At 47.1% G+C, this 15846-nt stretch overlaps 1 long non-coding RNA gene across 1 annotated transcript in view; it reads left to right on the top strand.

Annotated features, from left to right (window-relative positions):
- The first annotated feature begins 8469 nt into the window (after positions 1–8469).
- LOC309505165 overlaps positions 8470–15846 on the top strand; it is a 58474-nt gene continuing 51097 nt past the window's right edge. The window contains exon 1 of the long non-coding RNA XR_014208343.1: positions 8470–8515. This is a non-coding gene — a long non-coding RNA (uncharacterized lncRNA). The remainder of the gene's footprint in view (positions 8516–15846) is intronic.

The following is a 15846-nucleotide window of genomic DNA, read 5'->3' as shown; positions in this document are numbered from 1 at the left end:
CCTCCCTGGCCCATTCCTCTGAGGAAGGATCTTCTGACTCAGAGACGGGGCACCCTATGGCACCCGCGTCCGGACCTCTGGAAACTCCATGTCTGGTCCCTGGACGGGACGCGGAGGTTCTAGGTGACTTACCCCCAGACGTACTTAACACCATCACTTCTGCGTGAGCGCCGTCTACGAGACGTGCGTACGCCTTGAAGTGGAACCTGTTCGTCGTTTGGTGTTCCTCCCATAGAGAGGACCCCCGAAGATGTTCGATAGGGTCAGTGCTTTCCTTCTTGAAAGCAAGGGCTGGAGCGAAGGCTGTCTCCCTCCACCCTTAAAGTACATGCTGCTGCTATTTCAGCATATCATGACCACATAGATGGCAAAACAGTAGGAAAGCACGACCTGGTCGTCAGGTTCCTTAGGGGGATGATACGATTAAATCCTCCTCGTCCTCCCTCCATACCCTCTTGGGACCTTTCCCTGGTGCTTCGAGCACTTCAGGAGGCTCCCTTTGAGCCTTTGCAGTCAGCAGACTTAAAGCTTCTCTCCTTGAAGACTTTGCTGCTGATTGCACTGGCCTCGATCAAGAGGGTAGGGGACCTGCAAGCATTTTCGGTCGACGAATCGTGCCTAGAGTTTGGGCCGGGTGACAACCATGTTGTACTGAGACCCCGGCCTGGCTATGTGCCCAAGGTTCCTACCACTCCCTTTAGAGATCAGGTAGTGAACCTGCAAGCGCTGCCCCTGGAGGAGGCAGACCCAGACCTGGCTTTGCTCTGTCCCGTTCGCGCTCTGCGTATGTACGTGGACAGAACTCAAAGCATCAGGACCTCAGACCAGCTCTTTGTCTGTTTCAGAGGCCAGCAGAAGGGAAAGGCTGTCTCCAAGCAGAGGATGGCCCACTGGATAGTGGATGCCATCGCCTTGGCTTACCAAGCTCAAGGCGTGCCCTGCCCGCTCAGGTTGCATGCACACTCCACGAGAGGCGTTGCATCTTCCTGGGCGCTGGGACGTGGCTCCTCGCTAACAGATATCTGTAGAGCTGCGGGCTGGGCGACACCTAACACGTTCGCTAGATTCAATAGCCTACGTGTAGAGCCCTTGTCCTCCCGTGTTCTCACCCTAAACGGGTAGAGCACTGTGAGTACTGGCTCTGTCGGCTTGCTGCATCCTACTGTGCACCCTTATTACTCCAGAGTCAAAACCTGTTGAGTCCTCCAAACACCCTCGGCCCGGACATGGTGGAGTGTCCCGTGCCAGGCCTTGTCCGCTGAATCCTTGAGAACCGGGTCTAGGCTGGGTCCCATATGTGTGACCCTACGGGGATCCCATATGTGCATATTCTCCACGGCTGCTCCTAAATGGAAGCCCGTGTCTTTCCCTTGGGCTAAGTCACCCATTACTCATATGCAGTACAACCCTCGGGTTAGTCCATATGTCTATTCCCACATAACTCTCCTTAACCCTCTGGAGTCTGAGCGGTTTTCTGGGCCCTGGAGGTGTTCTGACATGCTCTGACTTTAGTGCTTTTTTCAGTTATTTATAAACATGTTAATGGCAAAGGTGTAAATTCACTCTATATAGCACAAACAGGGCTACCAAAATATGTGATCACCATGCATGTATATTTTTTAATTTTTAAGAGAATAATGTTTATGCGTGGTTATTGAAAAAAAAAAAAATTTGCTGAAATATGACCACAAAACTCATAATAAATATGTGTCAATAAGACTTTTGACTAATGGATGTTGTTCCTTCGAGTTCTGGCTTCAAACTTATGTGAAAATAGTCTTGCTTTATCGTTCACATAAAACTATACATTGATTTAAATTGATGTAAAACAGGTTTTGCTTGGAAAGCCAATATGCGAGGGGGGCGTGAAAGAGGAGTGGTTTACACCTGAAAATACAATGTCCCACCCACTCTGCATAATTAGCCATTCATTCAGGTGTGACACTGACTGAGCCACAATGCAAGGACAAAAGATATATTTAGAAGAAGACTTATATTGACCATTTAAGATTTTGCTTACATCTATCTTGTAAATATGTTTTGCTATTTTATTAAAAAGGTTACAATTACAACAATAATTACAATTTCAACAATATTTCAAGTGTACTCTTTCTTTGTAAAAAAAATGATTATAGGCCTACATTTTATCTATGTATTCATTAGTTTTAATATAGCCAACATTGGAACAGCTAACATCTTAGTTGATGACTTTATTTTTGACAAAAATAACATTTTATATATATATAGAAATGGCTAAACAAAAGCTTATTTGATGTGGCAGTATATTCTACAGTAAAAACTGTACCCAAATCTAGTCAACAAAATGTTGTCTTTCAGATTTCGCCTGACTGTAACGTTGTTTTTATGAAATATTAGGGCATATAAATGTTAATTTGCAGTTTGATACGTTGTTTATACAAATAGCCTACATTTCGATTTTTACTCATCTCAGTATAGCAATACAGTTTGCTAAAACATCATCATTCATTCACACACGCGATTTAAATTTAAACTGTCTTTTTGCGAGCTGTGGTAAACAGCACGCATCTTTGCCTTTCATTCATTCACAAAACAGAAACGCGATTCACGTGAGAAGGAAAAAAACGTACTACAGTTTTCCTCAGCTCAGTCGGATCCTTGCTCCTCGATATACTCGCACTTCTGAGGGACATTTTCCATTATTATTATTCCTCACAGCGCTGCGAGACGGTGTAAACAAGTAATGATCTGAATAAACTTGTGTTTTCTCGAGCTGATATGGGGGCGTTCACAGGTTTGCGTGGATTGCCTCATTCATTTGCGTTTGAATAGCGCGCGCTCTCCGTGGGCGGAGTCACATTACATTTGAATGAGCTGTAATGAGCTCGACTGGAATCGCTCTCTTTTAATACAGATTTCACAAGATGAGAATATTTGTTCCCTTTCGAAAGGGAACTCGCACTGCGTCGAATGACGCTTTGGGGAACGCCTCAGGCGTGACAGGTGTCTGAAATCACTATCAAATCACGGCAATCATAATGACCGGCGACAGCCCGTGAATCATTAACGTGAATGATTAACGTGCGACCTGCAAGTATAAAAGGGAGCCTTGCCAACATGACAAATATCTTTTCGTCTTCAGGGACTGTCTGTTTGATTATCGCTGGGAAAAAAGTCGGCAAAGAAGAAAGTATGAAACGCACGGAGAAGGCTGTAAGCTTCAGGAAGTGTGCAGATCCGTGCCCAAGGTATTTGACGCCGGGTGATACACACAAACTGTGCGTTCTCTGTCTGGGCAAAGAGCACGCACAGGCGGCTCTTGAGGGAGCCGTCTGTGCAAACTGTGAGCGTTTTGCTTTGAAAACGCTCCGCTCTCGTCTAGCCCTCTTCTCGAGTGAAGAGGGCTTACCATCTGTACCTCGTGGCTCAGGTCCCGCTCGCGCTGAGGCAGAGCGGTGACTCGCGTCATGGGGTTCCCAAAGGGATCTCGCCGATCGCCTTGAGAGGGGTGTTAACCTCTCAGATGATTCGGCGGATGCAGGTGGATGACGAAGAGGATTTTTCTCCGACTATTCCTGCAACAGGTGCTCTTCAGGACGGGCAGGTGATGGATGAGGAGGAGGTCATTCAGGTGGACCCTGAACCCTCTCAGCCACCCTGCCCCGTGTATGCTGAGCTGCTGGATGTAATGGAACGCGCCACTGACAGGTTGCAACTGCCATGGTGGCGCGTTAGGGGAGAAGTTGCTCGTGGCAGGCTGGACGATCGATTTCTCCCCGGCCATAGACCACCAGCTCAGGCGAGCCTTCCATTTCTTCCCGATCTCCGTACGGAGATCGAGAGGGCATGGAAGAACCCATACTCTGCTCGGATCCACCGACATCAGCGGGCTAGTTTCGCTGATGTTGAGGGGATCGGCGAGTATGGGTATGTGTCGATGCCGCCCATTGACGAGACGTTTGCGAACCATCTCGCGTCTGGGCGGGCGTCGACGCTGAGTGCTCCAGCCCTGCCATCCAGACCGCTCAAGACCACAGCGCGTCTGAATGGCAGAGCATACACGGCAGCAGGTCAGGCCGGTGCCGCCCTGTACACTATGGCGGTGTTGCAGGCGTACCAGGCCGACCTGCTGGCGGATCTCGACCAGGGGGCAGGGCTGTCCCCTGAGGCGGTGGCTGAGCTGCGCCGCACCACAGATCTTGCTCTCTGGGCCACTAAACAGACTGCCGCTTCGATCGGTCGTTCGATGGCGGCAATGGTGGCCACGGAGAGGCATCTGTGGTTGAACCTGGCTGGCATCGGGGAGAAAGAGAAGGCCTTTCTCCTTGATGCACCGGTTTCGCCCTCTGAACTTCTTCGCACCTCCGTGGAGGTGGTGGTCGGAAAGTACAGGGAGGCGAAGGCGCGCTCAGCGGCATTTAGGACCTGTATACCGCTGAGATCCGGGTCCGAGCCCAGACAGGCGGGAGAGCCTGGCCCTTCACGACCTGAGGGCCGTAGACAGGGCCAGAGAGCTAGTGTCGCCTCTCGTGCACCCCCTCCATGTAGGAACAGGTCACAGAGGAGGCGTGACTCCCGCAGGAAAAAGAAGGATCTGAGGGAGGTGATCCAGTAAAAACGATCACAGCGTTAGTGATGGATCATCTCCTGGAGGGCGGTACAATCCCAGCCTCTCCTCTTTTTCCCGACTCCCCAGGCGTTTCTTACACCAGGCCTGGGGCTGGGCCTATAATGAGAACAAAGTTCTGATGGCCCGCCTCGGCTTGGTTGGTGAGAGCGCCTCTTTCAGGCATGTAAGGTGATGGACCCCAGGTTCATAAAGAACTCTCTGGCGAGTCTTCACTCCGCACGCCGCAGGTGAACTGGTTGGTTTTTAAACAAATTTCTGTGTGTATACTAACACTGATTTGTATTTCTCTACAGACCTTGTTCCCTGTATAGATCTAGGGGGTCATTCCTAGAGGAGCAATGTGGTAAGGTATTGGACTTCAGGGCCCTGAAGCCTCCCCCCAGAATCTGGCTAGAACGATTTAGGGAGAAGCTCAAAAAAGATTTGGCTCCCGTGTTGAGTATGTGATGGCCTTCCTGTCATAACATTTGATATGCGTGGTGGGCCACCACTCATTTCTATTTTAGCCTCAGGGTTTTTAGCCACCCAGGGGTAGAGTAGTTGGTCTTCCTAAAAAAAGTAAATAAAAAAAAAGAGCTTTTTTGCTTTAGGTTTAGACTGACGCTGGCGCTTCAGATAGATCTTATGTCCTACCTATCGGTTTGTGACATTGGTATCCTGAGTACTTCGCTCCCCTGAGCTCTAAGGTTTCAGTAGGCTGAGTGTTTTACAGCCTCTCAATCTAGTAGGCTGTGGCTCCTCCGAGCCCTCAGGTAGATCTATGCTTGTAGGTCGGCCCTCACCCGGGCCGCCTCTGTAGCTGGCCTAGGCTATGCTAGGGGTATTGGAGGCGTTCTGCTAAGTATAGCTGCAGCACTCATCAGGTGTTAGGCTTCCTCCCCTTTATTTCAGCCTCCTCCCTTAAATGGGAGTTGTTGGCCAAGGCCCGCCCCTTTCACTGCATTCAGGGGTGATAGAGTAATGCAGGGTGGTAGTTGAGGTATGATCCTTCAAGGCAGGGTTAGGCTGTCTTTCGCTCTGCGATGTGATAGTTTGCCAGACCCTGCTGAACAGAGCTACTCATTATTAGGCCACAGCTGGCTCCACTCAGCCCGTTGAGCTGAACCGCTCGAACGATGGGTGAAAGTTGGTTGGCTTGCAAGCAAGCCCCCCGCTCCCCTAGGCTGGGCACAGGACAAATCCCTGTCACCCTTTGGAGCCACTTGCAGGCCCGCTCCCTGTCTAACATTTCAGGGGCATATGGTGTTACTCCCCTGCTAACTCAGGGTAGTTTTGAGTAGTCCATTCTCAGCTCTGTATTATCTACCTCACACCACGATGGCTCCGGTTGAGCAGGGAGTTCTAACTGCATTTCATTCCGGTCTTTTGAACTCCGCTCCCTTGAAGCCAGAGCATTGCCATGAGCTGACGCCCATGCATATAGTAGGTAGGCCCTTAAAATGGGGCCTCCACTAGGCAGAGTGGCGTATGTTGTACTCCCCTGCTATAAGGGTATTGCTTTTTGCTGAGTACACTGCCTTTGGCAATGTGATTAGGTACCAGGATGCTGTAAGCGCTGTAGTAACAGTTTCTGCCACGAAGGCTGCATGGTTAGGTAGTAGGCCCCAGCAGGCCTCCTTGACCGGGTAGCCCCCAAAAAGGGCTCCTAGGCCAGCTCACCTTTGTTGGTTGGCCCTGGTAGTTCTGGCGGAAGGCTCGCTGCCGAGTAGTAGGCCTTAAAATGCCTCCTCGGAGGTGGGTCCCAACATTGTGGAACATACATTAAGGGAAAAACTATAGATACGTTTTTTAATTCGGTATGCTTCCAGCAGTGTTCGTTAGAGTAGCAGAATAGACTCGCTATCAGCTAGTAGGCCCGACCAGGCCTCCCTGTTAGGCGAGTCCCCAGCAGTAGTCACCATGTAGCCCAGTCTGGCGGGCCTTAGCAGCCCGCCCTGGGACTGTAAGCACCCGGATTTAGGGCTCTTAGCATCCAGTTGTTAGACTGTTTTCAGGTAGTAGGCCTCTTCAGGCCTCCCTGAAGGAGGTCTCCCCGAGGGTTAATTCCCACATACTGTGGTTATTAGGTGGCAGGCCCCACAGGCCTCCCTGGAATTGAATTCCCGTTCTTGAGCTATGAGCTTTTAGGCCTCATCAGGCCTCCCTGAAGGTGTGCTTCCACATATTGTGACTATCAGGTGGTAGGCCTTACCAGGCCTCCCTGAAAGTGAGCTCCCTCATGTCATGGTTGTCAGGTAGTAGGCCTCTCCAGGTCTCCCTGAGAGTAGTTTCACAGTGGTGCTGGGTTTTGTAAGCTAGTGGCCGCTTACTATCAGTTTAGCAGTCCTTATCAGGCAGCTACCGTAGGTGAGCTTGCGCCCTGGCTCGACTCAAGTTTTTATTCTCTGCTACGGGTTCCCTCCTGGAACCTCTTTATCCTGCTACAGCCTGGTTGCCTACCAGGTAGATCTAATGCTCCCCTCACTGAGGGTCAGTATGAGTATGTGGTCTCCTGAGTCTGGTCAGTCGGTCGTAGGCCTCTTATGAGGCCTCCCAGTTAGATCAGTCTTTAGGCCCTCACAGGCCTCCTCAGTGTTTTGAAACACAAACACTGGGTCAATCCAGGGATCGAGTAGAGAAACTCCCCTCGCTGGCAAGGGTTGTTAAGCACTATGCTGAGTCATACTCTCCAGGATATCCCGTCTCTGAGATCCGGGCCGAGTGGTTCACTGCCTGCTTCGCAGTTCCTCGGGTTGGATGCCTTCCTAAAGGCGAGTGTCCAGAGGCTCTGTCTTCAGACAGACAGGAAGTGGCCAGACTGTAGTGTCTTATGTTGTGACACCAGGTCAGGCCTGCCTGGTGGCATTTCAGGTGGCACGTTCCCCTGAATAGTGACTGGCTGAGGTTCCCTTGGGTTCCCTAGCCACATTCCCTAGAAAGGTCCCCTTCTAAGATTGAAGTTGTGGTCCTAGGCCCTGGAGCAGGCCCAGGTAGACCTTTCACTAAACTATGTTTATGGAGGTTTTCTGTGGTATCATATAGCTTGGGCTATGACCGTAGGGAGTGCTGTCACTGACAGCCCAGTGTGACCTGAGGGTGAGTGGTTCTAGCGTTTCATTTGAATTTGCTAGTTCTGACAGTTGTCACTGCCGCCTGGCAGGCACTCCCCTTAGCATGGTGGCGTTGGTATATCGTTCCCCAAAGCGTCATTCGACGCAGTGCGAGTTCCCTTTCGAAAGGGAACGTCTCAGGTTACGACTGTAACCTATGTTCCCTGAGAACAGGGAACGAGACACTGCGTCTCCTTGCCATGCCTCGGGGCCTGCCTACCAAACAGTCCCTTCAGACGATAAGGTGTTTGTCATGTTGGCAAGGCTCCCTTTTATACTTGCAGGTCGCACGTTAATCATTCACGTTAATGATTCACGGGCTGTCGCCGGTCATTATGATTGCCGTGATTTGATAGTGATTTCAGACACCTGTCACGCCTGAGGCGTTTCCAAAGCGTCATTCGACGCAGTGTCTCGTTCCCTGTTCTCAGGGAACATAGGTTACAGTCGTAACCTGAGACGTTTTTTATATAAATTACTTCATTTAAAAGAAGAGAATTCAAGCTTCATGCCTGTGTGTCTGTATGCCTGTTTGACTGAGTATTCGCTGAGTTATTGTTCATTTTCGGACGCGTTTCAGAATGGACTTCACTGGCAGAGAGAAGGCAGAACTCGCTTTGTGTTTATTTTTCTTTATTTGGCAAAAAGCACAACACTTTGTTTTTATTGTGAGTATACACAAAAATAATACACATTTAACAGAATCGATTGATGTATGAAACTCCTATGGAAAATCAACAGAGTATTTATGAGTTTCTTTTACACTGATAAAAAAAAAGCGAGCTGGTATCGCCGGCGATACAGCCGACCTCAGGGGGTTAAGAATGTGGCTCCCGCAGCGTTCCCCTCCCTCAGATCAGGCACACTTTCCCAGTGTTATCCAATAATCTCTCTGTATGGGTTATCATGGAACAACAGTGACGGATACTCTCGGTGTAAGCACTCTCCTATCGTCCTTCCAGGCAAGAAGGAGTGGAGGCTTACACAGGGCGCTGGATGGGGTGCAGCAGCTGTGGCGCTTTAGTAGGGATTCCTATTCGTCGTTCACCATGACGTACGTCGTAGTGACCGGACTATAGGGAACGTCTCGGTTACATATGGTAACCCTCGTTCCCTGAGGGAGGGAACGGAGACGTACGTCCCGTCGCCACATCTGCTGCTACCCGCCGGGGCGACCAGCTTTTCAGGCTTGGCTCCTCAGCAAAAAACTGAAGTGCAATCGCACCAGCTGCTCGTTAAATACCCGCGCTGCGAGGCTGCGCAGCTGATGCAAATGATTGCACGCCAATCTGTATTGGCTTGTTTTAGTTTCACTCGAAGTAGATTGGCCTCTCTAGCGAGATTCCTATTCGTCGTTCACCACGACGTACGTCTCCGTTCCCTCCCTCAGGGAACGAGGGTTACCATATGTAACCGAGACGTTTCCCTTTGAAGACAGAAAGGGCACGCAGAATTAACTTCTGGATTCAACACCAAAATAAAAGAATTGACAGCAATGGCACCATGGAGAATTCTCCATTGTATATCACCAAACCTTTTTGACAATGGTGGCTTATTTAATGATCTCCATTCAGGTTTTGCATCATTTCTCAGTTTGAGAACAGAACGCCATGGTGTATCAAATTTTTTTTCTAACATTTTCTTATTAAAAACCAAAACACAGGCTCTATTCAGTTTTTTTCCTTCACTTGACAAGAAATCTAAAAACAAAAATTCACCTGATTTTAGCAAAAAACCTATACCCTCTTCAAAATTGGGTTGAATACGGAAAGGGATCCTCAACATCAGGAGTACAAACCCCTTTAAAAAAGTCTCTTAACAAGTGATCTTCTTCAACTGTAAAACATGATTTAAGTTTGACCAAAAAATGGGTTTATAAATGAACAGATCTGATTCCTAAATGTTTGGATATTTCATCAACATTCTCAAATTGAGGCCCAGTTAGACAAATGTCCCAAAGTAAAAAACTTGGATTTCTGAAATATGGTGCTAAACCCCGGCAAATAGCAGTGAGTAGCAATGTCCAAGCGGGCCCCAAGTATCAGTGGTTCCTGCAAAAGCCAGTGGAGCGAAAATGAGTTCTCAGTTTTTTGAACACGAAAAAAACTTTAAGCATCCATTAAAAAGGATTTATCCAGTCCAAATCCCCCAATAGTGCGCAAAATAGTGCAACTAGGGAGCACACCAGCTGAAATCTGTAGAACCATAAAGTAATCTTTGTAAAAACTGTAACCGAAAGGCAGCCTACTTTGTAAGTTAATCAAACCTTGCCCACCTTCATCTTTGGGGAGGTATAAAACACTCTGTGGGACCCAGAAAAAGACAATTTGTCCCAGAAAAAGTTCACAAGAGCAGCTTGAACTTCCGCTAAAAACTGTGGTGAAGGGTCTACACATGCCAATCTATGCCAAAGTGAAGATGCCACTAAATTGTTGATGATAAGAGTTCGCACCCTATAGGACATATTCGGTAATAACCATTTCCACTTATCCAAGCGTCCTTTAACTTTTTCCATCAGCCCCTCCCAATTTTTCTTTAACACACTGTCATCCCCTAGATAAACTCCAAAATATTTTATATCCCCATTTCCCCAACACAACCCATCAGGAAGGCAAGGTTTACCATCAGTCCATTGTCCTAACAATAAAACATCACTTTTTTTCCCAATTAATCTTGGCAGAAGAGAACAGTCTAAATTCTTCAATTAAATTAAGGAAAATCTGCACATCACTTTGTCTGTTGATCATCATCATAATATCATCGGCATAGGCTGACAAACAAATCTTAGTATTACAACCTGGTAAAAACAAACCACTTAACTGACCTCTTATTTGTTGAAGCAATGGCTCAATAGCCAAGGAATACAACATTCCAGACAAGGAGCAACCTTCTCTGATACCTCTGAGAACCTGAAAAGGAGCACATAAGCCACCATTTATTTTCAGTGTACTCTCAACGTCACAATAGAGTACCCTAATTATGTCTACAAAGTTTTTGCAAAAACCAAAAGCTGTTAAAGCACTTCACAAATATGAGTGCTCTACTCGGTCAAAAGCCTTCTCCTGATCCAAAGATATCAAACCACAATCTAAATTGAACAATTTAGAGACGTAAAAAAAAGTCTCGAATTAAAGAAATATTGATTATAGATCTACCAGGGACACAGTATGTCTGGTCCGGATGGATAACCTGACCCAACACTCCAGCCAATCTGTTACCCAATGCCTTAGAAAGTATTTTATAGTCGCTGCAGAGAAGCGAGACAGGGCGCCAGTTCTTAATATCTGTAAGGTCCCCTTTTTTTGGAATGAGAGTGATCACCGCTCTTCGGCAACTCAACGGCAACCCGCCCTTCGACAAGCTGTCCTTAAGTACATCCAGAAGATCTAAACCCAACTCCAACCAAAAAGCCCTATAGAAGTCAACCGGGAGGCCATCCAATCCTGGTGGCCTCCCAGACGCCATGCTTTGCAGGGCCTTATAGAGCTCTTCCAGGGTCAGCACTTCTTCGAGATCGTTATTAGCCTCCTCTGACACCTTTGGTAGGCTGTCAAGGAAAACGTTCTCCACACAACACCCTGACTTGAGCTCACTTCTATAAAGATTTTGATAAAAATGAACTGCTCTTCCCCGAAAACCAACAGGATATGTAAACTTTGCGTTAAGTTCTGCCAGGAAGACTCAATCAGCGCATCATGTATTAACTCACTTCTAACCAATCATGTGTTAACACTCTCAGTATAAAAGAATGGTACTTACATTCGTATGAGTTCGCAGATACTGACGGCGCCAATTATTTGCTCGCTATCAGTTGCTTACCGCTATGTCTCAGGATCAAACCTTCTGTGATTTTTCCGATTCCGACGAGGATTTCGTCCAGCCATCTCCTTCTGCTGCACGGCGCAGTAAACGTATTCAATGGCGCGACTCTCCATGGGCACTCTGGTCTTCGGACAATATATCTAGTACCCTCGAGGCAGCCGGCATTCCCTTCAATCATGATCTGTCCAAAGAGGATTTAATTCTTCTGGCCCAGAACACTCTGGGCAATCCTCCTACTCCGACGGTTCAGATTTCAGCGACTAATGAACCAGCCTAAGCAAGCAGGCCGGAAGAGAACAGCTAAATCTTCGCCATCTCATTCTGCCAAAAGATCCACGTCGCTCGCTCGGGCCCCTTCTCCTCTGCATACTCCTGTCAGCGCTGACCCAAGTTCACTTCTCATTCAAGCGGTTCAAAGTCTCACTCAGACTGTTAAAGGTTTAGAATCTAAAATGGCGAATATGGAAAATAAACTTGCTAATCCTCTCATCAGCCTGCGGCCAGTCACGAATGATTCAGCTATTCCTTCATCCGGATCTTCAAACGTTAGATCTGTCGATCCATTCAGTGGGCCATCAACATCTAACCAACAAGCATTCTCTTACACGGCTCAAACTCCATATCTGGATGCTCCCGCTCCTGTTACTACTTCAGCCTTCAACCTTTCTACGGCAGCCCCTGTTCAGTCATTCGGTAGGAGATTCGTTTCTCCAGCCGCAGCTACCATGTCTCCAAACATAAGAGCTAATATATATAATTTGGCTTCTCTTCTCCTGCCTTCGCCGGCAGTCGACCGTGACGTGGCAGTCTTTCTCAAGACTTCCGATCCCAGACTTCAACGCAATCTCGCTTTCTCTGAATTTGTTATCGCTTTTAGCATTTTCAGAGACATTTTGTGCCAGTCTTTTCCCGAAAGAAGGGAAGAGCTCGATCTCTACCTAGCTATGATGGCTGATTTTAATCAAAGGTACGGGGGCACCCTTTTCTACGAATATCACAAGTCTTTTTCCGCGAAATCAGCTTCCTTTATCACGCTGTATAATTCAAAACTAGACTGGTCCATTATCGACACTGAACTGCTCATTCGTCATTTTGGCGGTCAAAAAACTCTGGCTTGCTCTATCTGTAGCTCTCATGGTCATGCAGCTCAATTCTGCCCCAAAGCTTTTACCAGCGACACGCAAGGCGCTGTCCAAGGTGCTGAAAAAGTAAGGCTCCCTAACGACCGACGTAATCGCTCTGCTGTAGGTCCTAACGGCATCATCATCTGCCAAAACTTTAATGAATCTGTTTGCACATTTTCTAATTGTAGATATGCTCACATTCGTAGTTTCTGCAGGGATCCGGGTTTCGGGTGGGCATCCTTTCTCAACTCACTACGACTTTTGTAGCAAAAAACCTGCAATCAGCTATTAAAGAACCAGATGTGATTTCTGCACTGCTAGAACGTGAAGTTAATAAAGGATATGTCATTGGCCCTTTTGCTACTCCTCCTTTCTCTCCTTTTCGGGTTAATTCCATCGGCGTTGCAACACGTAAATACTCGGGCAAAAAACGGCTCATTTTTGATATGTCTTCCCCACATTCCTCTTACACAGCAAGTGTTAACGAAAGTATTCCTCTTCCGCCTTTTTCTCTACACTATGCTTCGGTCGACAATGCTATCCATCTCATTAAGTTAGCCGGACAGGGTGCGTGGCTAGCTAAAGCCGACATCACAGATGCGTTCAAGACCTTGCCAATTCATTCTTCAGAATGGCCACTATTCGGAGTTAAATGGAATTCCAAATTCTATTTCGCTGTAAGACTCAGTTTCGGGTGTAGAAGCAGTCCTCACATTTTTAACAACCTTTCAGAAGCCCTCTGTTGGATTTTGCTGAACGTCAGTAAGCTGCCTTTTGTTTTGCATCTGCTCGATGATTTTCTGCTAATCGATTTTCCATCCCCTCAATCTTCGATTCTAGACACACTTAAACAGATTTTCAGCGACGTTGGCGTTCCCCTCTCTGCTGAAAAGACCATGGGCCCTTCTACTTCGTTAGAATTTCTTGGCATTAACCTCGATCCGCATGCAAGCTTCTCTTCCTCTCGAAAAGCTTTTAAGAATCAGGTTATTCTTGGAATCTTTTTCTTCTTCTCGCGTCGTATCTAGGCGTGACATGTTGTCTCTGCTCGGACACCTTAATTTTGCTATGAGCATTATTCCCCAAGGCAGAGCTTTCATTTCCCGGTTGTTATCATTGGCTCACTCTGTTCCGAATTTAAGCAATTTGATTCAACTAGATGAAGGCTGTTTGTCTGATCTCAGGTTTTGGACTCACTTGCTTAATGAATGGAACGGGATTTCTTTCTTTTACAATGACGTATTCGAATCGTCCGTCGAATTACAACTCTTCACCGACGCCGCCCCCTCCATTGGCTTTGTTTTTTTTTTCCAAGGTCTATGGTTCGCTGAAAAATGGCCAAATGATTTTCCTCAATCAGATACTGGTTCTGTTTCATCTGCGCTTTACGAGATCTATCCTCTCGCCGTTGCTAGTGTCATCTGGGGTTCGGCATGGTCGCGCAAACGCATAATGATGTTTTGCGATAACGAAGCCACAGTTGCTATCATTAACAAAGGCAGATCTTCTTGTCCTACGATCATGCCCTTTCTGAGGCGTCTGATATGGCAATCCGTCGTCTTCAATTTCATTATCAAAGCTGCTCATATTCCTGGTCACCATAATGTCATTGCTGATGCGCTTTCTCGGTTTCGTTTTCAGACGTTCAGGCGGCTCTGCCCTTCAGCCAATCCGGATCCTTCATCGTGCCCCCCCCTAGCAGCCATAATGCTAAATTAGAAGAATTGCTTGTATCGGCTAGACGCTATATCTCCTTAGGTGTCGCTTCTTCTACTTTGAAAGCATATACTTCCGCTTGGTCAGCTTTTTTAATGTTTTGTTTTTCTCTTCATATCCCGCTATTTCCTATTTTAATTTCAACCGTGTGCTCTTTTTTAGTATTCAATTTTGAAAATCGCAATCTTAAAATTTCTTCTCTACGCAGATTGCTCGCTGGTATTCAATTCTACGCTAAATTCCATGATCCTAACTACCCAAGTCTCTTTTCTGCATATTCAGTCCGCTTATTACTCAAAGGCTTAACTAAATCTTCCACTAAAACACCAGACAAACGCCTGCCAATTACATTGCCTATCTTGCACAGACTAATTATCTCTCTTAGAAATGGTCTCTTTTCCGCATATCTTAACATCATGCTTGAAGCCGTGTTCTTATCCGCTTTTTATGGGTTCATGCGAGCTGGGGAATTCACATCAGAAACTAAAAATTTCGATCCCGCCCGTGGTATTTGTTTTTCCGATCTTTGCGTCTCACCTAAATTCTACACCCTCTTTCTCAAACACTCCAAGAACGACTCTCAAGGTGCAGGTGTCACCTTAACACTATCCAAGATTAATAACAATTTCTGTCCCTTTCTCTCGATGATTAGATTTCTTAAAACTCGACCCCGCACTTCTAATCACGCCCCTTTATTCATTTTACCTAATGGAGCACCTCTTTCTAAAAACTGGTTTAAGACTCATTTAGCTTCCACTCTCAAAAGCTGCGGTCTATCCCCCTCCTTCTATACTGGTCATTCATTCAGAATTGGGGTAGCCACTACAGCTACTGAACGAGGAGTTTCTTCATCAGCCATTAAGATCATGGGAAGATGGTCTTCTTCTGCTTTTGAATCATATATAAGAGCAGATTCAACAATTGTCCTCGAAGCTCAGCAAGCCCTCCTGTAACAATCAGGTAAATTTATGCAAGTACTGGTGGTGGTGCACTGCTCTTATTACGCTTATCTGAGCAGTAGCTCTAATTCATTTATCATTAAGCTTACTGTGCTGATTTATGTTTCAGCTCTGTTTTTTGTGGCCGTCTTCACCTGTCTTTCGTCTCTGTGTGATCTATCTCGGCTAGCGGCTGAGCATGGTCTTGTTCCAAGTAAGCTATTATAGTTGTTTGGCCTAGCGGCCTTGTCTTGTGAAACTTGTCTTTCGTGTGGCATTAGCGGCCGTTGTGGCTCCTAAGCGGTCTCGTCTCTGTGGTCTCCCATGGCCGTGTGGCCTATCGTGGCCTTGTCCTGCAAGGCCCATCGAGGTCTAGTGACCTCTAGAGGTCGTGGTTCCATGTGGCTTTATGGCCGTGTTTATGTTTAGCCTGTTTATGTGTGGCCTTTAGTGGCTTTGTGGCTTATTTGCGGCCTTGTCCTATGTGTGGCCATTCGTGGTCTGTGGTCCATCGCGGCCTTTGTTTTGCGTGGTCTTTCATGGCCGTG

The sequence above is a fragment of the Leuciscus leuciscus genome (genome assembly GCF_965113295.1).
Source record: "Leuciscus leuciscus genome assembly, chromosome: 8".
NCBI lineage: Eukaryota > Metazoa > Chordata > Actinopteri > Cypriniformes > Leuciscidae > Leuciscus > Leuciscus leuciscus.
The sequence above is the reverse complement of the archived record's forward strand: the minus strand, read 5'-3'. Positions and strand labels throughout refer to the sequence as shown.